The sequence below is a fragment of the Oncorhynchus nerka genome, linkage group LG2, assembly GCF_034236695.1.
Source record: "Oncorhynchus nerka isolate Pitt River linkage group LG2, Oner_Uvic_2.0, whole genome shotgun sequence".
Taxonomy (NCBI): Eukaryota; Metazoa; Chordata; class Actinopteri; order Salmoniformes; family Salmonidae; genus Oncorhynchus; species Oncorhynchus nerka.
In genome coordinates this window covers 77,472,406-77,500,077 of record NC_088397.1, presented here as the reverse complement: position 1 = coordinate 77,500,077, position 27,672 = coordinate 77,472,406, and the positions used below count along the sequence as shown (strand labels likewise).

The window sequence follows — 27,672 nt, the reverse complement described above, 5'->3', positions numbered from 1 at the left end:
TTCTTTCCTCGAAGCCAACTGGCTAGTACTTTAGTTAGCTAATCTAGCTAACGTACATGCAGGCACAAGTCCCAGTGCCCTCCCATTAATTATATGCTAATGGTAGCCTCAAATATAATCCAGTTAGAATCAGGAATTCCCCAGCTTAGACGTTTAGGCCCCTTGCTTTATTACAATTTTTACTAACGACATGCCACTGACTGAGTAAAGCCAGTGTGTCTATGTATGCGAATGACTCACTATGAATGTCAGCTACCGAATTGACTGCAAAACTCAACAAAAAGCTGCAGTTAGTTTCAGAGTGGAGTTAGCCCTAAATATAGTTTCAGAGTAGAGTTAGCCCTAAATATTTCTAAAACTAAAAGCATTGCATTTGGAACAAAACACTCACTAAACCTCAACTAAATCTTGTAATAAATAATGTGGAAATTGAGCAAGTTGAGATGACTAACCTGCTTGGAGTAACCCTAGATTGTAAAGTGTCATGTTTCAAAACATATTGATGCCGTAATAGCGAAGATGGGGAGAAGTCTGTCCATAATAAAGCGTTGCTCTGCCTTCTTAACAACACTATCAACAAGGCAGGTCCTACAGGCCCTAGTTTTGTCGCACCTTGACTACTGTTCAGTCGTGTGGTCAGGTGCCACAAAAAAAAAAGACTTAGGAAGATTGCAATTGGCTCAGAACAGGACAGCCCGGCTGGCCCTTGGATGTACACAGAGAGCTAATATTATTCATGTGCATGTCAATCTCCCCTGGCTGAAAGTGGAAGAGAGATAGACTTCATCACTACTTTTATTTATGAGAGGTATTGACATGTTGAAAGCACCAAGCTGTCTGTCTTAACTACTGGCACACAGCTCGGATATCCATGCATACCCCACAAGACATGCCACAAGAGGTCTCTTCACAGTCCCCAAGTCCAGAACAGACTATGGGAGGCACACAGTACTACATAGAGTCATGACGACATGGAACTATTACACATCAAGTAACTGATGCAAGCATTAAAATGACATTTTAAAAAACCACAAAAACAAAAAAAAACTTATGGAACAGCAGGGACTGTGAAGCAACAAACATTGGCACAGGCACACACGATAACATACATACACGTGGATTTAGTACTGTAGGTGTGGTAGTGGTGGAGTAGGGGCCTGAGGGCACACAGTGTGTTGTGAAATCTGTGAATGTATTGTAATGTTTTGAAAATTTTATAAACTGCCTTAATTTAGCTGGACCCCAGGAAGAGTAGCTGCTGCTTTGGCAGCAACTAATGGGGATTCATAATAAATACTCCATACCTCTGTTCCAGACTCTGGTATGAAGCTCTTGATCTTGACAGTGTTTCCGGGAGCAGGGAACGGCACCTCCCTCAGGCTCTGCATGAATGGATAGATCATCGCCATGGAGATCTGCCTGCGCTTCTCCACCTCATCAAAGATCTGAAAAACACATTTATAATTATATAAATTGTTAGCACCAATCATACTGTAGTAAAGCTCTGTTATGGGTAGACCAGCCTCCATATTAGGCCTACCATTTAGAATGTGTCATCAGCCCTATGTAAATGTATTGCAACCTGACTTTAGATGAATGCTATACTCATCTACACTTATCCCAACTAGTCAGTGTATGTAGAAGAGTGGCTCTCAGGTTCTAAATATAGTTGTTCATAAACAGTTTGACTCATCCTGGAATTTTGGCCTAATGAAGTAGTAGGGAATGTCATTACTAGACCAGCCCGTTTCTCTCTTCGTCTGACACACCACTCTACCTGCCTGCCGCAGCATAGATCATCTACTGTAAGGGTTAGAAGTCACCCTGGTGGATGAGGACATCAGTTGAACAACCCTCAGTGAAGATTGCCTTGCTACAACAGGGCATGGAGCTGAAGAACACCCCATTCTCTGTTAATGAACAATTTCCCCATTCAATAGCGGAGAGAAGACATGCCCTGTACCCCACTTTCAAGTCTCAGAGCAGAGAAGCAGAATGTCTACTGGTCGATAAATTGTACATAAACAACCAAGAGTTCAAGGACTTGAAGATTACAACGTGGCTGTGAGCGATAGCTACCTCCTGCTGAAATCGTCCCTGATACATTATTGTAATGTGGTGCAATGTGTATTAAATGTTTAAATATTTTGATTCATGCAGTGCAGGACCGTGTGGACAGAACCGTGTGGAATAAGGTTCGGATTTAGGGGAAGGAGAAATGGGTATGATTCATTAATTTTTTAAACTTATGCAATATAGAACTTGACTTAAAATCAGGTTTGGATCTAGGGGAAGACTAAGGAGGGTATGGCTGACCTTTTTCCTTTTTTTTTGTTTGTTTATTTAAATATGAAGTCTGCACAGGTAGTAAAATGCAAAACCAAGGTTGTTTTTTTGAGTTTGACATAATATGGCACAATTGTAAGAATCAGGGTATACTAGGACTTAAAAGCGGTTCTATAGAGCGGCGCTTTTTGGGGATGTGAACCGGAACGAATAGAATTTAAGCTATACGATCCCAATGTGCCATCATATTTTTTCCATTTAAAAAATTGATCTTAAAAATGTAAACGGAATATTGTTCCGATACACACCGGCAGATGGATTGGTTATTGTCAACAGGGTTGTTGTCTATATTAGTGTGCTGCTGGATTGGTTAACACTGGGTTAAACTGATTAAAGTTAATGGTAGAGCCAGCACAATAACTGGCTTATGGAAGCACTTCTCTAAGTGAGAAGTGCATTGTGTTTTTACATGAGCTACCGCTGAAGTCTAAAGTTTACATAAACTGAGTTTAAATGTATTTGGCTAAAGTGTTTCACAATTCCTGACATTTGATCCTAGTAAAAATTCCCTGTCATAGGTCAGTTAGGATCACCACTTTATTTTAAGAATGTGAAATGTCAGAATAATAGTAGAGAATGATTTATTTCAGCTTTAATTTCTTTCATCACATTCCCAGTGGGTCAGAAGTTTACATACACTCAATTAGTATTTGGTAGCACACTGACTTTAAATTGTTTAACTTGGGTCAAACATTTTGGATAGCCTTCCACAATAAGTTGTGAACTTTGGCCCATTCCTCCAAACAGAGCTGGTGTAACAGAGTCAGGTTTGTAGGCCTCCTTGATCCCACACGCATTATCAGTTCTGCCCAGAAATGTTCTATAGGATTGAGGTCAGGGCTTTGTGATGACCACTCCAATACCTTGACTTTGTTGTCCTTAAGCCATTTTGCCACAAATTTGTAAGTATGCTTGGGGTTATTGTCCATTTGGAAGACCCATTTTCAACCAAGCTTTAACTTCCTGACTGATGTCTTGAGATGTTGCTTCAATATATCCACAATTTCCCCTCATAATGCATTCTATTTTGTGAAGAGCACCAGTCCCTCCTGCAGCTAAGCAACCCCATATGTTGCCACCCCTGTGCTTCACGGTTGGGGTGGTGTGGTCTTCGTCTTGCTATCCTCCCCCTTTTTCCTCCAAACATAACGATGGTCATTATGGCCAAACAGTTCTATTTTTGTTTCATCAGACCAGAGGATATTTCTCCAAAAAGTATGCACTTTGTCCCCATGTGCAGTTGCAAACTGTAGTCTGGCGTTTTAATGGCAGTTTTGGAGCAGTGGCTTCATCCTTGCTGAGCGGCCTTTCAGGTTGTCGATATAGGACTCATTTTTACTGGATATAGAAACTTTTGTACCCATTTCCTCCAGCATCTTCACAAGGTCCTTTGCTGTTGTTCTGGGATTGATTTGCACATTTCACACCAAGGTACGTTCATCTCTAGGAGACAGAACGCGTCTCCTTCCTGAGCGGTATGACAGCTGCGTGGTCCCATGGTGTTTATACTTGCATACTATTGTTTGTACAGATGAACGTGGTACCTTCAGGCATTTGGAAATTGCTCCCAAGGATGAACCAGACTTGGAGGTCGACAATTTGTTTTCTGAGGTCTTGGCTGATGTCTTTTGATTTTCCCATTATGTCAAGTAAAGAAGCACGGAGTTTGAATGTTGGCCTTGAAATACATCCACAGGTATACCTCCAATTGACTCAAATGATGTTAATTAGCCTATCAGAAGCTTCTAAAGCCATGACATCATTTTCTGGAATTTCCCAAGCTGTTTAAAGGCACAGTCAACTTAGTGCATGTAAACTTCTGACCCACTGGAATTGTGATACAGTGAAAAGTGAAATAATCTATCTGTAAACAATTGTTGGAAAAATGACTTGTGTCATGCAAAGTACAGTCATGGCCAAAAGTTGAGAATGACACAAAATATTAATTTCCACAAAGTTTGCTGCTTCAGTGTCTAGATATTTTTGTCATATGTTACTATGGAATACTGAAGTATAATTACAAGCATTTCATAAGTGTCAAAGGATTTTACTGACAATTACATGACGTTGATGCAAAGTCAATATTTGCAGAGTTGAAACTTCTTTTTCAAGACCTCTGCAATCCACCCTGGCATGCTGTCAATTAACTTCTGGGCCACATCCTGACTGATGGCAGCCCATTCTTGCATAATCAATTCTTGGAGTTTGTCAGAATTTGCTGTTTTTTTTTTGTCCACCCGCCTTTTGAGGATTAACCACAAGTTCTCAATGGGATTAAGGCCTGTGGAGTTTCCTGGCCATGGACCCAAAATATCAATGTTTTGTTCCCCGAGCCACTTAGTTATCACTTTTGCCTTATGGCAAGGTGCTCCATCATGCTGGAAAAGGCATTGTTCGTCAAACTGTTCCTGGATGGTTGAGAGAAGTTGCTCTCAGAGGATGTGTTGGTACCATTCTTTATTCATGGCTGTGTTTAGGCAAAACTGTGGGTGAGCCCACTCCCTTGGCTGAGAAGAAACCCCACACATGAATGGTCTCAGGATGCTTTACTGTTGGCATGACACACGACTGACTAATGGTAGCTCTCACCTTGTATTCTCCGGACAAGCTTTTTTCCGGATGCCCCAAACAATCGGAAAGGGGATTCATCAGAGAAAATGACTTTACCCCAGTCCTCAGCAGTCCAATCCCTCTACCTTTTGCAGAATATCAGTCTGTTCCTGATGTTTTTCCTGGAGAGAAGTGGCTTCTTTACTACTGCCCTTCCTGACACCAGGCCATCCTCCAAATGTTTTTGCGTCACTGTGCGTGCAGATGCACTCACACCTGCCTGCTGCCATTCCTGAGCAAGCTCTGTACTGGTGGTGCCCCGATCCTGCAGCTGAATCAACTTTAGGAGACGGTCCTGGCACTTGCTGGACTTTCTTGGGCGCCCTGAAGCCTTATTCACAACAATTGAACCGCTCTCCTTGAAGTTCTTGATGATCCGATAAATGGTCGATTTAGGTGCAATCTTACTGGCAGCAATATCCTTGCCTGTGAAGCCCTTTGTGTGCAAAGCAATGATGACGGCACGCGTTTCCTTCCAGGTAATCATGGTTGACAGAGGATGGACAATGATTCCAAGCACCACCCTCCTTTTGAAGCTTCCAGTCTGTTATTCAAACTCGATCCGCATGACAGAATGATCTCCAGCCTTGTCCTCGTCAACACTCACACCTGTGTTAACGAGAGAATCACTGACATGATGTCAGATGGTCCTTTTGTGACAAGGCTGAAATGCAGTGGAAATGTTTTGGGGGATTCCGTTCATTTGGCAAAGAGGGACTTTGCAATTAATTGCAATTCATCTGATCACTCTTCATAACATTTTGGAGTATATGCAAATTGCCATCATACAAACTGAGGCAGCAGACTGACTGTGAAAATGTACATTTGTGTCATTCTCAAAACTTTTGGCCACGACTGTAGATGTCCTAACCGACTTTCCAAAACTATAGTTTTTGAACAAGAAATGTGTGGAGTGGTTGAAAAACGAGTTAATGACTCCAACCGTATATACGCTACCCTTAAATTCTCAATCCTAATGATATAGGCCTGTGCGTAAATCAGCCAAAGTGATAGAGCAACGACCCTGGAATAAAAACAAAAATATGTGTGGGTAGAGGTTGGTTTTACAGGTTCTCTCACTCTAGATTGTCAGTACTACATGTCTTCTTTTTTATCATGCCATGGCTGTGTCTTAGTGACAACATACCTAGATATGTGGGGAGGTTTTAGTGGGTGGAATATTAGGACAATTGGACAAACAGAGCAAGGAATATGGATTCTTTTAAATATGCTATTGGACCAAAAATAGATCTGGTAAATGAATCTGTAGGTGCCAAATAATGATGATTCACACTTCTTCGAAAATATATAATAATCTATTGAGCTCACAAGTAACAAATTAATCTATTATTATGGGGGGAAATTCTAATATGGTTAAGTACCTCAATGGATGGAAAAGGAAATCACCCTCATGCACTTGAGATAACAAATATCCTGGATACATTATAACTAGTGGATATATGGAGGCTGAAAAACCCTGACCTAGTGAGATATACATGGAGGTTTAATCAAGCCAGCAGTCTTCATTACTTCCTTGTCTCATTTTTTCCTGGCATTAAAAGTGAAGTATTAATAGGAGACAGAAAGCAATCAGACCATCATCTAATTGGCCTTCACATAACTTACAGAATTTCCATGCGGACAGGGGCATTGGAAATTTAATCATAGCATACTGGATGACAATTTGTTCTTTACCAAGACAAAATCTTTCATAAATGGACTTTTCTGCACAACATAGGCACAGTAGATCCTCTTATTGTACTTAAGTTTCAAAATATACTTTGAGGCCATTCAATACAATACTCATTAAAACAAAAGCAGTTTAGGTCAAAAGAGAAGACTAAAAGCAAACATAAGAAATAACAGCGCAGGTAGATGGCAATAAAAACCTGTACTATAGTGGCACAAAATAAGTTAGAGGAAAAACATTTGGAGGCACTTAATCAAGAAATATCAAATCAATTTATAACAAAAAAAAGTGAATTGGATGGAAAATAGTGCAAAATGCATTGCGTTTTTCTTGAATGTTCAACATAGAAATGCTACAAAAATAATTTACAGAAACTCATTACCAATGACTCCGTCCGGGCTTACAGCCCAATACCGTGTAGGACGTTTGGCATTTGCCAGAGAACACCAAGATTGGCAAATTTGCCACTGGCGCCCTGTGCTCTTCAGATGAAAGCAGGTTCACACTGAGCACATGTGACAAACGTGACAGAGTCTGGAGACACCGTGGAGAACGTTCTGCTGCCTGCAACATCCTCCAGCATGACCGGTTTGGCGGTGGGTCAGTCATGGTGTGGGGTGGCATTTCTTTGGGGGGGGGGGGGTCGCACAGCCCTCCATGAGGTTGCCTGACTGCCATTAGGTACCGAGATGAGATCCTCAGACCCCTTGTGAGACCATATGCTGGTGTGGTTGGCCCTGGGTTCCTCCTAATGCAAGACAATGCTAGACCTCATGTGGCTGGAGTGTGTCAGCAGTTCCTGCAAGAGGAAGGCATTGATGCTATGGACTGGCCCACCCGTTCCCCAGACCTGAATCCAATTGAGCACATCTGGGACATCATGTCTTGCTCCATCCACCAACGCCACGTTGCACCACAGACTGTCCAGGCGGATGCATTAGTCCAGGTCTGGGAGGAGATCCCTCAGGAGACCATCCGCCACCTCATCAGGAGCATGCCCAGGCATTGTAGGGAGGTCATACAGGCACGTGGAGGCCACACACACTACTGAGCCTCATTTTGACTTGCTTTAAGGACATTACATCAAAGTTGGATCAGCCTGTAGTGTGGTTTTCCACTAATTTTGTGTGTGACTCCAAATCCAGACCTCTATGGGTTGATAAATTTGATTTCCATTGATAATGTGTGATTTTGTTGTCAGCACATTAAACTATGTAAAGAAAAAAGTATTTAATAAGAATATTTCATTCATTCAGATCTAGGATGTGTTATTTTAGTGTTCCCTTTATTTTTTTTAGCAGTGTATAATGTGAGTGCGTATTATGATGCCCTCCCCTCCCCGCTCACCTTGGAGAAGAGTCCAAAGCAGGCCACCTGGCTGATGATGCAATAGGCCTCTGGAGGCCGTGCCCCTTTGCCACTGGGCTGCAGGAAACAACATCATGTCATGAGAAACTAAACACCGGAGAGTAATTCTCATGTCCTCTGAATGACACCATGGATCATTTACCAGTAACCTCCTGCAGTAGCCATTCCTCCTACTGCCGTCGACCTCTGTCAACACGAAGGAGAATGTCTCACTGCAGAGAGAGAGAGAGAGAATAGAACACGTTGATCAACTGCACATTTTTGTGCTTAGTACTCAGAGGAAAAGGTTCAGATTGAGGCTCAGAAGAATACTCAGATGCCATCATGATTAGTTCTTTAATCTTTTTTTTTTTACCCCTTTTTCATGATATCCAATTAGTAGTTACAGTCTTGTCGCTGCAACTCCCGTGCGTCCTCCGAAACACAACCCAACCAAGCCGTACTGCTTCTTGACACAATGCCCACTTAACCCGGAGGCCAGCCGCACCAATGTGTCGGAGGAAACGCCGTAAACCTGGTGACCGTGTTAGCGTGCACTGCACCCAGCCCGCCACAGGAGTCGCTAGTCCGCGATTGGAGGATGAAGCTGGGCCAATTGTGCACCGCCCCATTGGTCTCTCGGTCACAGCCGGCTGCGACAGAGCCTGGACTTGAACCCAGAATCTCTAGTGGCACAGCCTTAGAACACCGCACCACTCTGGAGGCCCCATCGGAGTAGTTTTCATTCAGATTTTGTAGCAACGCTAATGAATGCATCCATTCCTCTTGGTATTCTCGCAATTGTAATTTACGCACACAATCACTGTGTACTCCAAGTAGGTCAGAGTATATAACATTGAGATTATATTTAGAATAGATGAATATAATAGAATGACCCACCCTGTTCTTCATTCACAAGTGGTGGTTACATAATTATGCCTACTCTCGCTCATCAACTCATCCATCCTCCCTCATCATACTTTAGCCTACATCATTTGTTTAATCCGATATAATAGCCTGTGTGTGAAAACCATAAACAAATGACAAGCCCTCCTTAAACTCTACAACACCAGTTATGTTTGTGATATTAAGATTCTAACAAGGACTGTGTATTATATATACGTATTTAGGTAAAGCCAGCCAAGGATGAGGGGATGCAGGACTTAAATTATGGCAGAGTAATACTTTTTTAAAATTCATGAGCAAATGACTGCTTTAGAGGTTTTATAGTATCGACATGTAATTTAACTGGAAAAATGTATTAACCTACCTTTTAATGTGGCATGAACAACCTGTCATGAGGTCATCGGATTAAATAACAAATCACTTCAAAAGTAGGTTACCTTGGAACATTAGTCCAAAATAGAATCCGATCAACCGAAACAGCACCCTTCTGTCTTACAGTATGTACCATTTAACTATGTCATGCCATACTCTTAGTCCAGATCACATCAGATACATGGGCTACACATACTGAGAGAGACAGGCTTGCTCTGATCAATATTTAAATACTTTATTTGGATGGGCAAGGAGGTACGGTATGGCTGGCAAGGCCCCCTAAGGCCCACCCATAACACTGACCCTGGTCAAAGCTAGGTTTTTTGCAGTGGTGTAAAGTACTTAAGTAAAAAATACTTTAAAAGTACTACTCAAGTAGTTTTTTTTTTGGGGGGGTATCTGTACTTTACTATTTAGGGCAACTTTTACTTCACAATATTCCTAAAGAAAATAATGTACTTTTTACTCCCTACATTTTCCTTGACATCCAAAAGTACTCGTTAGCAGGACAGGAAATGGCCCAATTCACGCACTTATCAAGACAACAACCCTCATCATCCCTACTGCCTCTGATCTGGCAGACTTAAACACAAATTAATATTTTATAAATTATGTCTGCGTGTTGGGGTGTGCCCCTGGCTATCCGTACATTATAAAAACAAGAAAGTGGTGCTGTCTGCTTTGCTTCATATAAGTAATTTGAAAGGATTTATATACTTTTGTGATACTTAAGTATATTTAGAACCAAATACTTCCTCTAGTATTTTAATGGGCGACTTCCACTTAAGTAACAGTCTTTAAAAAAGTATGACAATTTGGTGCTTTTCCACAACTGGTTGTTTGCAAGAGATGACAAATGATGCTTTGCAGTCGTCGCACACAAACATTTCATACAGTCATACACACTGTAAGCAGATTTGTTCTGCGTGTAGGTAGAACGGTTCATGTAAAGCTCGCTGGAAACACTTCACCACATCCTGAAAACACTCTGCACAACATTGGGGGTGTGGGAGGATGAAGAAAGTAGATGTGTGTGATTGTTTGTCCCAGGTGTGATTGCACACACACACACACACACACACACACACACACGAGAAAGCAGGTGTGGTTAATTTCAGCCAAGTGTGACACTGAACTGAAAAAATGGTTGAAAGAGAATACGCTCAGTGAGGGGGACCCAGAAACAGAGATCATCACAGAGAAAGAGAGATGAGCACAGAGATGGTGAGAAGTGGCATGTACCTGGCGTATTCAGTCAGGGGGGCCCAGTTCACCCCCTCTGGGAAACAGAAAAGGAGGATGGCTTTCAGGGACTTCTCTTCTTCCTCTCTCTGAGAGCGCCTCATGTTAGCTAGCTAAAACACACATTTTAGATTAGTGCCAATTTACTATCACAAATACTTCCTCAATGTATGTACACAGCTGAAGTCGGAAGTTTACATACACTTTAGTCAAATACATTTAAAACAATTCCTGACATTTAATCCTAGTAAAAATTCCCCGTCTTCGGTCAATTAGGATCACCACTCAAATGATGTCAATTAGCCTAACAGAAGCTTCTAAAGTCATTTTCCAAGCTGTTTAAAGGCACCGTCAACTTAGTGTATGTAACCTTCTGACCCACTGGAATTGTGATACAGTTAATTATAAGTGAAATAATCTGTCTGTAAACAACAGTTGTAAAATCAACTGTTGTAGATCTCCTAACAGACTTGCCAAAACTACAGTTTCTTAACAAGAAATTTGTGGAGTGGTTGAAAAGCGAGTTTTAATGACTCCAACCTAAGTGTATGTAAACATGTATGCATGTATGTATGCATGCATGTATGCATGCATGTATGTATGCATGCATGTATGGTGGGGCAAAAAAGTATTTAGTCAGCCACCAATTGTGCAAGTTCTCCCACTTAAAAAGATGAGGCCTGTAATTTTCATCATAGGTACACTTCAACTATGACAGACAAAATGAGGAGAAAAAAATCCAGAAAATCTCATTGTAGGATTTTTAATGAATTTATTTGCTAATTATGGTGGAAAATAAGTATTTGGTCACCTACAAACAAGCAAGATTTCTGGCTCTCACAGACCTGTAACTTCTTTAAGAGGCTCCTCTGTCCTCCGCTCGTTACCTGTATTAATGGCACCCGTATGAACTTATCAGTATAAAAGACACCTGTCCACAACCTCAAACAGCCACACTCCAAACCTATGGCCAAGACCAAAGATCTGTCAAAGGACACCAGAAACAAAATTGTAGACCTGCACCAGGCTGGGAAGACTGAATCTGCAATAGGTAAGCAGCTTGGTTTGAAGAAATCAACTGTGGGAGCAATTATTAGGAAATGGAAGACATACAAGACCACTGATAATCTCCCTCGATCTGGGGCTCCACGCAATATCTCACCCCATGGGGTCAAAATGATCACAAGAACGGTGAGCAAAAATCCCAGAACCACACGGGGGGACCTAGTGAATGACCTGCAGAGAGCTGGGACCAAAGTAACAAAGCCTACCATCAGTAACACACTACGCCGCCAGGGACTCAAATCCTGCAGTGCCAGACGTGTCCCCCTGCTTAAGCCAGTACATGTCCAGGCCCATCTGAAGTTTGCTAGAGAGCATTTGGATGATCCAGAAGATGATTGAGAGAATGTCATATGGTCAGATGAAACCAAAATATAACTTTTTGGTAAAAACTCAACTCGTCGTGTTTGGAGGACAAAGAAACCTGAGTTGCATCCAAAGAACACCATGCCTACTGTGAAGCATGGGGGTGGAACCATCATGCTTTGGGGCTGTTTTTCTGAAAAGGGACCAGGACGACTGATCCGTGCAAAGGAAAGAATGGGGCCATGTATCGTGAGATTGAGTGAAAACCTTCCATCAGCAAGGGCATTGAAGATGAAATGTGGCTGGGTCTTTCAGCATGACAATGATCCCAAACACACCACCCGGGCAACGAAGGAGTGGCATTTCAAGGTCCTGGAGTGGCCTAGGCAGTCTCCAGATCTCAACCCCATAGAAAATCTTTGGAGGGAGTTGAAAGTCTGTGTTGCCCAGCAACAGCCCCAAAACATCACTGCTCTAGAGGAGATCTGCATGGAGGAATGGGCCAAAATACCAGCAACAGTGTGTGAAAACCTTGTGAAGACTTACAGAAAACGTTTGACCTCTGTCATTGCCAACAAAGGGTATATAAAGTATTGAGATAAACTTTTGTTATTGATCAAATACTTATTTTCCACCATAATTTGCAAATAAATTCATTAAAAATCCTACAATGTGATTTTCTGGATTTTTTTTCTCATTTGGTCGGTCATAGTTGAAGTGTACCTATGATGAAAATGACAGGCCTCATCTTTTTAATTGGGTTAACTTGCACAATTGGTGGCTGACTAAATACTTTTTTGCCCCACTGTATGTATGCATGTATGTATGTATGCATGCATGCATGCATGCATGCATGTATTTCGGTTTGACCTTGGGAAACTGATATGTGATCTGGGGTTCGTACGTTCCTTCTCTCTCTTCTTCCGTAGGCTGACCACCACCAGGTACTCAAAGAAGAGGTGACTCTGGTTATGGGCAGAGGTCACCACTAGGGATGGGGCTGTAGGCCGAGGCAGGGTGGAATCCCTATCACTCCCTAAAAGACAGACCGAAGACAGCAGTGAAGACAATTATTCATAAACCTCAATACTAACGATGGCATGGACTCCAAGGCAGCTTTTCATTCCAAACATCACACGGCTGGGAACTGAAAAGTGTACTTTCGTATACAGCTAGTCAAGTAGGCCAAATAACTAAATCATGCATTGATGTTTATGGAATAATAAATACAATTAATGTTATGATTTAGCACTGTGTAAGTATACTGAATAAATGGCATATCAAGAAGCTGATTAAACAGCATGATCATTACACAAGTGCACCTTGTGCTGGGGCCACTAAAATGTGCAGTTTTGTTACAATGCCACAGTGGTCTCCAAGTTCAGGGAGCGTGTAATTGGCATGCTGACTGTAGGAATGTCCCTGGAGCTATTGCCCGAACATTTTCATTTCTCTACCATAAACTGCCTCCAACGTTGTTTTAGAGAATTTGGCAGTACGCCCAATCTGCTAAACAACCGCAGATCACGTAACCCCGCTAGCCGGGGACCTACACATCAGGCTTCTTCACCTGCAGGATCAGAGACTGGCCACCCGGACAGCTGTTGAAACAGTGGGTTTGCACAACAGAATAATTTCTGCAAACAGTTAGTAAGTCTCAGGGAAGCTAATCTGCGTGCTCGTCGCCCTCACCAGGGTCATCTGACTGTAGTTTGGCATCGTAACCGACTTCAGTGTGCAAATGCTCAGCTTCGATGGCCACAGGCATACTGGATAAGTGTGCTCTTCACAGATGAATATTGGTTTCAAGCGTCTTGTGGGAGATCGGTTTGCTGATGTCAACGTAGTAAACAGTGCCCCATGGTGGCGGTGGGGTTATGGTATGGGCATAAGCTACGGACAACAAACACAAATGCATTTTATCAATGGCAATTTGAATGCACAGAGATACCGTGACGAGATCCTGGAGGTCCATTGTTGTGCCATGTATCTGCCGCCATCACTGCAGACAAGTTTCAGCGTGATAATGTACGGCCCCCATCGCAAGGATCAGTACACATTTCCTGGGATCTGAAAATATCCCACTTCTTCCATGGCCTGCATACTCACCAGTTTGAGATGCTTTGGGTCTACATGTACGACAGCGTGTTCCCGTTCCTGCCAATATCCAGCAACTTCACACAGCCATTGAAGAGGAGTGGGACAACTTTCCACATGTCACAATCAACAACCTGATTAACTCTATGCGAAGGAGATGTGTCGTGCTACATGAGGCAAATGGTGGTCACACCAGATACTGACTGGTGTTCTGATCCACGCCCCTACCTTTTTTTTAAGGCATCTGTGACCAGATGCATATCTGTATTCCCAGTCATATGAAATCCATAGATTTGGGCAGAATGAATTTATTTCAATTGACCAATTTCCTTATATGAACTGTAACATAGTAAAATCTTTGTTGCGTTAATATTTTTGTTCAGTGTAGTTCAAGAGGATGCCTAAACCATGCTCAGATTTTAAACACACAATACTCAAAGGAAACCACAGAGCTAAAGAACTAAGAGGGACACTGTGTTAACCAACCGAAACCACAAGAGGAGAAAACACACAGATGTGCACATATACAGTCTTGTATAACTAACCTTCAGGGGACACAATTCAGTCCCATTCAAAACCCTATTTTCCCAAACCCCTAATCTAAAAACAACCTTCACACTAAAAACGAACCCCCTTAGAAATAGTATTTGACCTTGTGGGGAATAACAAAATGTCCCCACTTGGTCAAATCTCTCCCTCCCTCTCCCTCGTGTGTATGAAGTACCACATTGACACAAGGCGGTCTGCCATAGACAGGTAGTGGTGGCCTGATGGGTAGAAAATGGCACAGCAGTGTTTCCCATATATTCATTTAGCAGTGACAGGCCGCTGCAGCTAAATCGTTGCCACTACTCCAAAAAATAGGATTTAAAAAAGTCAGTCGGGAGAATCTAGAATTCCATTGTATGGGGTCCCCATTGATTTTGTTACAATGTTTGAACCACTCATGTCCAGCATGGTCAAGCATCAGGCTGGTTCTCTCAAAAATTGGAATTCCTCACATATCTCCAGAATAAGTGAATTTAGGAAAATGTGCCTGTTTCATAAGTGTTTATAAGAGGTGTCCTTTGTTTTATGAATCCAATGGGTTTGCCTGAGTGAGAGGGGAACAAAGCAGTCGAGGCCAAATCTTTGTATGCTTGACAGGCATGTTTAGTTCATGACCAGCCTGATTCATGCTTGCCTCTTACTGTCTGTTTGCTTAGAGTTCTGTGTTTAACCTTTTCCAATAATGTATCATTTGTGTTCTATACACAGACTTGGGATCAGTTCCATTTGAACCCATAGCCATTTTCCCTAACCCCAAGTCACTATAGGCCCAAAATGGAACGGACCCACTTCTATACAAGACACTCACGGTCTCTGTGGAACTTCTCCTGGAGGGACGAGAACATGGTAGTGAACAGTTTCATTGGCCCATGGTCCCCCGCATCACGCTCATTGGACATCTTGGCGCCTGCAGAGGAAGGAAGAGCAGGGGAGCGAAGGACTGATAAGAGGATAGAAAGTAGCATGTTAACATGGTGGAAGGCTCCTTGAGTTACTTTCACTTATCCTTATGGTTAGAAAAGGTTGGAGGGGATTATTCAGTGATTATTCTCATGTTAGAGATTGATAGTAGGAAAAATGACCCTCACTTCAAGTTTGACTTCCCTTTTCTGTTGAACTCAGACAATAGTTAAGGGACAGGATGTCGACATCAGGAAATTGACCAATAGGTCATTAATGAGAATGTTTCATCTTTTGTTGATGCCCTCTACACAGACCGGAGGTTGAAAACTACATGAGAGAGAGTGCAAGAGAAGAGGTGAAGGAGACAAAGGGAGAGAAATAGAGAAACATTTGGTTGACAGATTGAGTATGTGAGAGAGAGAGAACTCCCAACTTGAAAGTAGGTAAGAAAGACTGCTTAAACATGTGTTGAAAGATCAAGCACAACACTTCCCACTTATTCAGCCCCTAAACCACAAGCCTTCAAATCAATTAAACAAGGACAAAAATGTGGATAAGAGTTAATATGTCACATGCTGTAATTCAACATTCACAGTGTATCATACCAATATATGATCGCAATCTGGAATGGCATTTATTCTGTGGAGGTTGGATCTATATCAAGCCTGACAGTATAGTGGGGGTAAACAGGAGGCATTTCAGGTGAAGTTGCACAAGTCTTATGACCAGCTTTCCATGACAACAAATCACAGTGGATCTGAAAGATTTGGATAGGTATTAGCACAGCCCTTTTGGTAAGGTATGGTAATAGCTCTGATCATCTGAGTTGGATCACTAATCCCTACAAGACTATGTGGATTGCACTACTATAATATTATTTGTGTGTATTTAATGTACCGTCTAATGTATTGTGATTGTACACTAATGCCAGACATCTGAAATAGTCTCTGGAAAATCCAGTTCTATTCTACAGAAGTGACGAAGGCAATTTCTTTCCAGCCAGCTGTCACTGAACCAGTAGCACCAGATTGGCGAGTTTTGTTTTTCAAAGTTCTTGCTCTGACACACTTATGTAACCATTTGAACATAGTCCCTAAGTTCAATATAAAAAAGTGTGTTAGTAAGAAAGACTAAACAGTCAGATCCTGTAACAGACAGCCATCTAGAATGGCGTAGTTAGGGAAGATGGTTTCTTACTGTTGTCAACAACAGCCATACTTTTACTCATAGTATCTGAGTAGCCCTGGATTGATTGCTTAAATCTGTGAGCGGTTCAGTAAGATTGAAACGTGTAGATGAACTTCAGACTGTAAAACAAGCTTACTTTACGGTTTTGATTTTTCAGTATTTGATGAGGCGGCATTCTGCCTTCTCCCTACAGTTCTCAGCCATTAGCGTCACCCAAGATGGGCTCATGTGAACTACAATCCTGACGCTGTGTTTTAAGGTTTAGAAACGTCAATAATCACCACAGGCAATATGGCTTTCGAAACATATGGCCCTCATCTTGCATCAGAAAGAATGAATCCGTAAAATAAACTGATACAGTAAGTGTTGCACAGAGCCAGACAGCTATGGGTGCCTCCATCTGATGAAAGTACACTTCTGCTATACACTTCCCGAGTCACGCTTTCGCAGATGTTCGGAGCAGGATAATTAGCACAGTGGTCACCTCGTCTTCCATAAACAAGCAGTGTTAAATGGAGATATGGCTGTGTGCGAACACTAACCCTACCAAGGCGTGTATCAATTTAACCTTTCATTTTTTTGAAACTTATTTCTCGTTGAAATGAAAGAGAATGTCCTCATGCTTCCAAAAGTGGGAAACGACACGTGTTAATGTTCAGATTGAGCATAGGGGCTGTTGAAGCAAAAATCCATGAGGTCAAACAATTCCAAATGATAAACCTTACTCCCTGGCTGGAGCTAAGAGTAAAGATTCTTCCTTCAGAGCCTCGAAGACAACAAAACGGGCCAAACAGGAGTGACTGAAAGATGACACACGGAAGTGAAAAGGTTTCTAGTAAGTAACAAATGAGAGTTGGCCTTGGTGCCATTGAGATTTTAACTGTGGAGATCTACACTTCTGCTTTAATATTTCACCATCAGTCTCACAGACCTCTCATTATCCCTGTCTGACATAATGCCTTGAGAAAATATTCATACCCCTTGACTGCCTCAATTTAAATGGGTTCAATTGAGATCGTCACAGTCCTATATACGATACCCCATAATGTCAAAGTCTAATTATTATTTATTTAACAAATGTATTCAAAATGAAAAGCTGAAATATCTTAAGTCAATATGTATTCAACCCTTGTTAGGGCCTAAATAAGTTCAGGAGTAAAAATGCACTTAACAAGTCACATAAAATCCTAGAGGAACACCTGGTGCAGTCTGCTTTCCAACACTGGGAGCCAAATTCACCTTTCAGGAGGTCAATAACCTAAAAACACAAGTCCAAATATACACTGGAGTTGCTTACCAAGACAACATTGTATGTTCCTGAGGCCTACTTACAGTTGACTTAAATGGGCATGAAAATCTTTGACAAGACTTGAAAATGGCTGTCTAGTAATGTTCAACCACCAACTTGACAGAGCTTGAACAATTTAAAAAAAAGAATAATGTGCAAGTATTGTACAATCCCTGTGTGCAAAGCTTTGAGTTACCCATTTTCAATAGCCATTTACAAAGCACCGCATATACAGTATACAGGTGGAACTATCTGCCATTGCCAACAGTTGGAGCAATGTTGAGTACAGTTGAGAATAGCCTACTATTGTAACCATTGAAAATCAATACATGCTGATGTGAAAGGTATCTCTGTGTCTAACAAGCATATCATATGTACAGTTTTCATTAAACAAACAAAAAGAATGAAACTTGGATATACACAACCATTAAAGCAAGAAAAATAAACTGTATCAATGACAAATACTCACTTTCCGCTGAATAATTAAATCAGTTGCTTAAAGTTCCCGAAACGTTTTAGTCGCTGTTCAATATCTGCAGTCTTTCACACCACATAAACAAGCAAGCAGCCCGTCGTTCAAATGCCTTCTTTAACTAACTACCCCCGCACACATGCAATCGATTTCCAGGAACCGTTTCTATTCCGCTCAGTGCTAGATGTGCCGCATTTTGCAGATGAACACTTGTGGAAGACAGCTAAACCCTGGGCTCTCTTTATTCAGAGACTTTCATTTACAACACAGTTCCTTTGATGTGTAGCGTGAGTAGCCTACGGTTAAATTAGTTGATAGAATATAACCGTACGCAGGTTATCGAGAAGACAATAAAACTAATTTGACAGATACCATGGCCCACGTCAGATGTGTGACCAGAAGGGGACACCGACACGCCCTTTTCCAAAGGTTTCTTAAAGCCTATTGAAGGGCGCGTTTTCTAATTAATTTAAGGAGGTTGGTCTGCTTTAGAGAATATGGAAATAATGGATAGTATTATTTCGCCTATCCATGTTTCCTCTAGGCTCTCATATGGTGATGTATTAAGCTAACTAATGTATATTCTCACACTGCACTAGAGACATTCGTACATATTAACCATACTCTCTTTCCTAGCTGTCTTTGAACGTGATGAGTAGGTCATCTTTATATTGGGGTGTGTTTACACAGGCAGCCCAATTATGATTTTTTTTCCCACTAATTGGTATTTTGACCAATCAAAAAGATCTGATGTGATTGGTCAAAAGACCAATTAGTGGAAAAAATATCAGAATTGGGCTGCCTGTGTAAACGCAGCCATAGTGTCACGACTGATTTCTCATGTCTATGCTCTCATATTATCTGACATTAATACAACAGTCAACAAGCAGGCTATGTTTCTCATGTTCCTGGTTGACTATTATGTTTTGGTTCTCCCTCCTACCATTTTCTAGTCATGCTTCTTAAAAATGCATGCATGGGGCAATGGATCATAGACTGTAAATGAATGGCATAGCAGAGGCCCATAGGAGTCATCTTGAGATATTTAACGGAAATGACTCCCCCTGGTGGAAAAGATAAGGATAGCAAAGGCCACTAACATTCCTTTATGTCATCCTTTGTCAGTGCAACAAATGTCCCCTTTATTCCCTTATAATAATACAGTATTTATCTTTGTCACTGTAACCTCTAAATCCTGTTTGGGTGTTTTTTTGCATTTTCTCTGATAACTTGAAAACAAAGTTCTAGTATTGAACTATGTTCCTCTAGCTGCTCTTCTACAGATGAATCAAGAGCTTGCTTTGTCCCTGAGCATACACACACTGTTGTGTGTTTGCATAAGAAGCCCACCAGATTCAACCAGCCACCACCAGTTCGGTGGTACACATGTTCCGGAAGGTGCCTGCTTCTCCGTGATGTGCCCGTTCCTGGTGGGGCCACTGGAGTTGTCAGCGTGTGTGTACCCCATCATCCTGGACAGGCCCTTCATGGAGGGGGGCATGCGCACTGGGGCCCTGCGCTGGAGATTCCTCCTGCAGGTCAGTGGGTTAACTAGGGTATCCCGATGAAGGGTTTATAGTAGCACATACAGACATTACCTAGCCTATTAAGTGATTGTTTGGAATTGTTATTTTTATCTGATAGAAAGCAAATACAACTCAATATGTTATGAAAGGGACTGGTTGGTCTGTAGAAATGTTAATAGCAACAAGATGCACCAACAGAACTGCAAAATGAGTGGTCGGTCCATACAGAATGGTTTGAAATCACATTGACATGTTATTCTCCTTGGCCCTGCAGTGTCTGGAAAACCTCCACCGTAGCCTCCAGGCCCTGGGCTCCATACTGTATGTGCTCCAGGGGCCCTACCAGGGGACAGTGAGGTGTCTGGTGGCCCAGTGGGGAGTCACCCAACTCAGCATGGACACAGAGATAGAGTCCCACACAACACCCAACTGGACCAGGAGATTCACATCATGGCCTGGGAACTGGGCCTCAACATACACACCACTGTGGCACACATGCTCTATAATGTCCAGGGCCGGATTAATGCAGAGGCTTACCGGGGCTGAAGCCCAAGAGGCAGCAAAAAAAAAAATGGGGGAAAAAAGCCAAACGTATATACATTATATATTAAATATGTAGTATATGTATATATTTTTGTTTACTGAAACCGCCAACCACAGGAGGATTCAGGAGCCGCAATGAGGGTAGATTAGTAGAGCGACAGCAGACAATCGCCAGATGGGATGAGAAGAGTTGATAGGGCCCCCCATCGTGGGCCCCCTGCCTTGATTGGGTAACTGATAAAAAAATTAAAACTGCATAATAGCCGAATGTGACTGGTCAGTTGTGTGAGTCAGGGGCTGGGCCCAAGCCCATAGGGAGCCCATGAGGTTAATGTTTTATTTAATCCATTTTAGATTAAGGCTGTAACGTAACAAAATGTGGAAAAAGGGAAGGGGTCTGAATATTTAACGAAAGGCACTGTATATATAGATGAATGGCATACATAAAACAAATCCTCTGCAATCTGCACACATTACCCCATAATGACAAAGTGAAAACAGGTTTTTGACATTTTTGCAAACGTATTAAACATAAAAACTGAAATACTTTATTTACATAATTATTCAGACCCTTTTCATCCTGTTTCCATTGATCATCATTAAGATGTTTCTACAACTTCATTGGAGTCCACCTTTGGTAAATTCAATTGATTGATTGGACATGATTTGGAAAGGCACACACCTGTCGATATAAGGTCCCACAGTAATTGACAGTGTATGTCAGAGCAAGAACCAAGCCATGAGGTTTTAGGGATTGTCAGTAGAGCTCCGAGATAGGATTGTTTCGAGGCACAGATCTGGGGAAGGGTACCAAGACATTTATTCAGCATTGAAGGTCCCCAAGAACACAGTGGCCTCCATCATTCTTAAATGTAAGATGTTTGGAACCACCAAGACTCTTCCTAGAGCTGCCCGGCCAAACTGAGCAATAGGGGGAGAAAGGCCTTGACCAAGAACCCAATGGTCACTCTGACAGCGCTCTAGAGTTCCTCTGTGGAGATGGGAGAACCTTCCAGAAGGACAACCACCTCTGTAGGACTCCACCAATCAGGCCTTTATGGTAGAGTGGCCAGACGGAAGCCACTCCTCAGTAAAAGTCACATGACAGCCTGCTTGGAGTTTGCCAAAGGGCACCTAAAGGACTCTCAGTCCGTGAGAAACAAGATTCTCTGGTCTGATGAAACCAAGATTGAACTCTTTGGCCTGAATGCCAAGTGTCAAGTCTGGAGGAAACCTGGCACCATCCCTACGGTGAAGCATGGTGGTGGCAGAATCATGCTGTGGGGATGTTTTTCAGTGGCAGGTACTGGGAGACTAGTCAGGATCGAGGGAAAGATGAACGGAGCAAAGTATAGAGAGATTCTTGATGAAAACCTGCTCCAGAGCGCTCAGGACCTCAGACTGGGGAGAAGGTGCACCTTCCAACAGGACAACAACCCTCAGCACACAGCCAAGACAATGCAGGAGTGGCTTCGGGACAAGTCTCTGAATGTCCTTGAGTGGACCAGCCAGAGCCCAGACTTGAACCCGATCGAACATCTCTGGAAAAACCTGAAAATAGTTGTGCAGAAACGCTCCCCATCCAACCTGCAGAGTTTCAGAGGATCTGCAGAGAAGAATGGGAGAAACTCCCCAAATACCCAAGAAGATTCGATGCTGTAATCGCTGCCAAAGGTGCTTTAACAAAGTACTGACTAAAGGGTCTGAATACTTATGTAAAATGTAATATTTCAGTTAGTTTTTTATAAATTAGCAAACATTTCTCAAAACATGTTTTTGCTTTGACATAATGGGGTATTGTGTGTAGATTGAGGGGAAAAATCGATTTTCGAATAAGGCTGTAACGTAACAAAATGCGTAAAAAGTGAAGGGGTCGGAATACTTTCTGAAAGCACTATATATTATTGGTCCGCGGTTGCCCATCCCTGCACTAAACGAAGCACTAATTTAGATAAATTAACATTCAGACGTATCCTTATCCCCGTCTCCCTCTCTCAAGCAAAGACAAGCTTCCCCTGGATCGACGCCATCATGACCCAGTTGAGGCAGGAAGGATGGATCCACCACCTGGCCAGACACGCTGTGGCCTGCTTCCTCACTAGAGGAGACCTGTGAATCAGCTGGGAGGAGGGCATGGAGGCAGGGAAGGATGGGGAGGGAGGGAGGGATGGAGGGATGGAGGAGAGGGAGACCTGTGGATCAGCTGGGAGGAGGTCATGAAGGTACCAAAAATGAGGAGAAGGGGGGGGGGCAGCATGACTGCTGGCTCTAAAATCAGTCACTTTACAAGGTGTCTCCAGTTGTTGGTGTGCTACAGTAGCTGACTGTGCTTCTCTCTGCATCTCCCTGTGCCCTCTGTGTGTGTCAAGTGTTTGAGGAGCACCTGTTGGATGCAGACTACAGTATAAATGCAGGGAATTGGATTTGGTTGTCTGCCAGTGCCTTCTTCCACCAGTACACATGCATCTTCTGCCCCGTACGTTTCGGATGACACACAGACCCTAAAGAGAGACAGTGGAGCCAAGTTGTTGAACCCTGACACCAACGATCGCAAACGCAATACCAGACCGTGCAAACTGGATCCACGTGGCCGAAGAGGTCATGTGACCAACCACATCCCTAAAAACATAAACCTTGCCCTAGTAATTGAGATCATGCCCCCTAAAAAAATATCCGTATAAACATGGATAGCCGCTTCCCCCACCTTCAACATCTGATCTGAGAGCAGTGGCCAGCTTTTCCATACAGAGCAGTCTTGTTCCTAGCAGTAAGTCTTCAGGATGGGGCGGCAGGTAGCCTAGTGGTTAAGCGTGTTGGGCCAGGAACCATAAGGTCGCTGGTTTGAATTCCGGAGCCGACTAGGTGAGTCGATGATCTGTCGATGAAAGGCACTTAACCCTAATTGCTCCCGTAAGTCTCTCTGATGACTAAAATGTAAGACAATCTCTGGTAGGAAGAAGCATCAACTGTGGTGTGGTTGCTTTCCTCCAAGACCTGCTGTAACCTGCTTTCCAGGGGAGATGAAAAGTTTCCTGTTGGAGTGTATTCTCAAAAGCCTTTGCAGTAGTCTTAGGTTAAAAGACTGGGATACAGTTAGACTGTGTGTGTGCACAGACTGTTGGAATGCATTGGGCCAGGTGGCTGTCTGTTTCAAAGAACCTCGCCACCATCACCGTTGGCATGGCAACCAACACTCACTTGCTTCATGAGGAACACAGTGCTTCCTGATGCTATGACTTACTTTGAGATCTCTGTGCATATTGACTACGTTAACATTATTTGAGGGTATTTTCATAAATATCTGTTTTACAGTTTAGAAATGAAGCACTTTATGTATCCATTAGACTACGTTTTTTTTTTGGGGGGGGGGGGGGCAAATTCACTTATAGTGTATTATTATTATTATTATTATATATTTTTTATTTAACCTTAATTTAACTAAGAAAGTCAGTTAAGAACAAATTATTATTTACAATGATGGCCTACCCCAGCCAAACCCTCCCCTAACCCAGACGACGCTGGGCCAATTGTGCATAGCCTTATGGGACACCCGATCAAGGCCAGTTGCGATCCATTTTAAAGTAGTTAAAAGGTTAGTATTTGTGACTACAAGCTTGTTGGATGCATTTTCAGCTTGTTTTGGATGATGTTTTGCTCAATCGGAACTGCATGGTGAACAATGTATTGTGTCATTTTGGAAACACTTTTATTGGAAATATGGAAAGAAGATTTTTCTGACACTTCTACATTCATGTGGCTGCTACCATAATTATGGATAATCATGAATGAATCATAAATAATTATGAGTGAGAAAGTTAGAGGAACAAAGATAGTACCACCCCGCAAAAAAACGGGGGTAAAGCGAAAATGTAGCTCAGTTGGTAGAGCATAGCGCTTGTAACGCCAGGGTAGTGAGTGGGTTTGAGTCAAACGTAAAATGTATGCACACCTAACTTAGTCACTTTGTATGAAAGCATCTTCTAAATGGTATATATCATTACTTATTATTAGATCAGACTAACCTAGTAATTTGCTTGTGTTACAGCTTTGACGAACGGGTTGAGACCAAATAGACTACACTGAGTCAGTCATGTGTGTCAATAAATGAGGGTCAACACATGGATCATGACACCCGTGTCTTATCTGAAAAGCAGGTCACCACCTGGGGAGGTATCCAGACCACCCACTGAGATGGAGGGTGAGATAGTTCTGGAACACCAGTGGCCCAGTTCAGATACTTCTAGAATGCATTTGGAGAGATTTTTAACTGGGACCAGTGGCGGTCAGTGCTGTTTAAAATGAGGGAGGACAATTTTAAAGCTATTACATGATACTCAAATGTTCCCTATACCCATCATGAGGTTGCTACAACCTATAGCCAATTAATGAAAGTTTACAACATACAGTGAAGTGGGAAGTTTACATACACCGCAACCAAATATATTTAAACTCAGTTTGTCACAATTCCTGACATTTAATCCTAGTACAAATTCCTTGTCTTAGGTCAGTTAGGATCACCACTTTATTTTAAGAATGTGAAATGTCAGAATACTAGTAGAGAGTATTATTTATTTCAGCTTGTATTTCTTTCATCACATTCCCAGTGGGTCAGAAGTTTACATACACTCAATTAGTATTTGGTAGCACTGCCTTTAAATTGTTTAACTTGGGTCAAGCTATTCAGGTAGTCTTCCACAAGATTCCCACAATAGGTTGGGTGAATTTTGGCCCATTCCTCCTGACAGAGCTGGTGTAACTGAGTCAGGTTTGTAGGCCTCCTTGCTCCCACACGCTTTTTCAGTTCTGCCCACACATTTTCTATAGGATTGAGGTCAGGGCTTTGTGATTGCCACTCCAATACCTTGACTTTGTTGTGCTTAAGCCATTTTGCCACACCTTTGGAAGTATGCTTGCAGTCATTGTCCATTTGGAAGACCCATTTGCGACCAAGCTTCAATTTCCTGACTGATGTCTTGAAATGTTGCTTCAATATATCCACATAATTTTCCCATCCTCATGATGCCATCTATTTTGTGAGGTGCACCAGTCCCTCCTGCAGCGAAGCACCCCTACAATATGATGCTGCCACCCCTGTACTTCACAGTTGGGATGGTGTTCTTCGGCTTGAAAGCCTACCCCTTTTCCCTCCAAACATAACGATGGTCATTATGGCAAAACAGTTATATTTTTGTTTCATCAGACCAGAGGAATATTTCCAAAAAGTATGATCTTTGTCCCCATATGCAGTTGAAAACCGTAGTCTGGCTTTTTTATGGTGGTTTTGGAGCAGTGGCTTCTTCCTTGCCTTTCAGGTTATGTCGATATAGGACTCGTTTTACTGTGGATAAAGATACTTTTGTACCTGTTTCCTCCAGAATCTTCACGAGGTCCTTTCCTGTTGTTCTGGGATTGATTTGCACTCTTCACATCAAATTACGTTCATCTCTAGGAGACAGAACGTGTCTCCTTCCTGAGCGGTATGACGGCTGTGTGGTCCCATGGTGTTTATACTTGCGTACTATTGTCTGTACAGATGAACATGGTACCTTCAGGCATTTGGAAATTGCTCCCAAGGATGAACCAGACTTGTGGAGGTCTAAAACAAACAATTCTGAGGTCTTCGCTGATTTCTTTTGATTTTCCCATGATGTCTAGCAAAGAGGCACTGAGTTTGAAGGTAGACCTTGAAATACATCCACAGGTACACCTCCAATTGACCCAAATGATGTCAATTAGCCTATCAGAAGCTTCTAAAGCCATGACATCATTTTCTGGAATTTTCCAAGCTGTTTAAAGGCACAGTCAACTTAATGTATGTAAACTTCTGACCCACTGGAATTGTGATAAAGTGAATTATAAGTGAAATAATCTGTCTGTAAACAATTGTTGGGAAAATGACTTGTGTCATACACAAAGTAGATGTCCCAACCGACTTGCCAAAACTATAGTTTGTTTACAAGAAATTTGTGGAGTGGTTGAAAACGAGTTTTAATGACTCCAACCTGAGTGTATGTAAACTTCCGACTTCAATTGTAGGTGCAAACAGGTCAAGAGAAAAAATGTAGGTGACAGACAGTGACACATTCAATACCACCTTGAACACTCTTGCCTGCATATAGCTGATATAGGGTGTAATTATTAGTCCAACAGTTGCAAACAAGATAAATGTTTTTCAACAGAATTGGCAGAATGAATACACCCCTGATCACTCGTAAACACAATTCACTTTCATAGCAGCCACGTTGTATTCCTTCTCACATCTATGCGCTCTCCTTTTCTCACCTTTTCCCTCGCTTTTGGACTTCAATGCACAACACATCAGCTGTATGTGACCAGGCAAAAAAAAACTTCCCAAGCCAAACCATATAATAACTGCAACACACAGCCTAAATCGTTGTCACCATATTAGTTAAAGTAACATCATAGTCAACATAGCTTATAGAACTAACATGTTATTAAACCTGCTACAATAATGCAGTAAGGTTACAGTGTGCAGTCAGTAAGCAGTTTAGCAATGGCCCCGGTGGCAATACATTATTAAACCAAAAGCTTACCTTGACTTGGAAGAGTTCCAGTGTTGTGTTGGATAGTCATAGCCAGCTATCTAACACAGCATTCTTCTGTTTGAGCAGGGTGTTTCAGTAGGCTAAACTAGCTAGCTGCATTTGCTAGCTCAGTAAGTGAAGCTGGAGAAAAAAAACTATGTAATCTCAACTATTGTCTTTCTCTCTCTTTGAGTGAACTACTCACCACTTTTTATGAACTGCAGTGCTAGCTAGCTGTAGCTTCAGTACTAGATGTATTCTCTGATCCTTTGATTGTGTGGACAACATGTCAGTTCATGCTGCAAAAGCTCTGATAGGTATGAGGACGTCCTCCGGAAGTTGTCATAATTACTGTGTAAGTCTATGGAAGTGGGTGAGAACCATGAGCTTATTAAGTTTTATGTTGAAGTCAATGTACCCAGAGGAGGACGGAAGCTAGTTGTCCTCCGGCTACACCATGGGGCTACACTACAGTGTTATTATGGCTACTATAGACCTTCATTGCAAAATAGTGTGTTCTAATCAATTATTTGGTGACGTGATTATATTTAGTATAGTTTTATCTAAAAATGATAAAAAAGTTATGTTTTACCATTTTTATTTGTATGAACTTCAATGAGGAGGATGGTCCTCCCCTTCCTCCTCTGAGGAGCCTCCACTGACTGGGACAGATAGAGCTC

At 42.1% G+C, this 27,672-nt stretch overlaps 1 pseudogene; it reads right to left on the bottom strand.

Annotated features, from left to right (window-relative positions):
* Nucleotides 1–18,988, bottom strand: part of LOC115142696 (DENN domain-containing protein 2D-like) — a 33,094-nt pseudogene extending 14,106 nt beyond the window's left edge.
* Between the last annotated feature and the right edge of the window lie 8,684 nt (nt 18,989–27,672).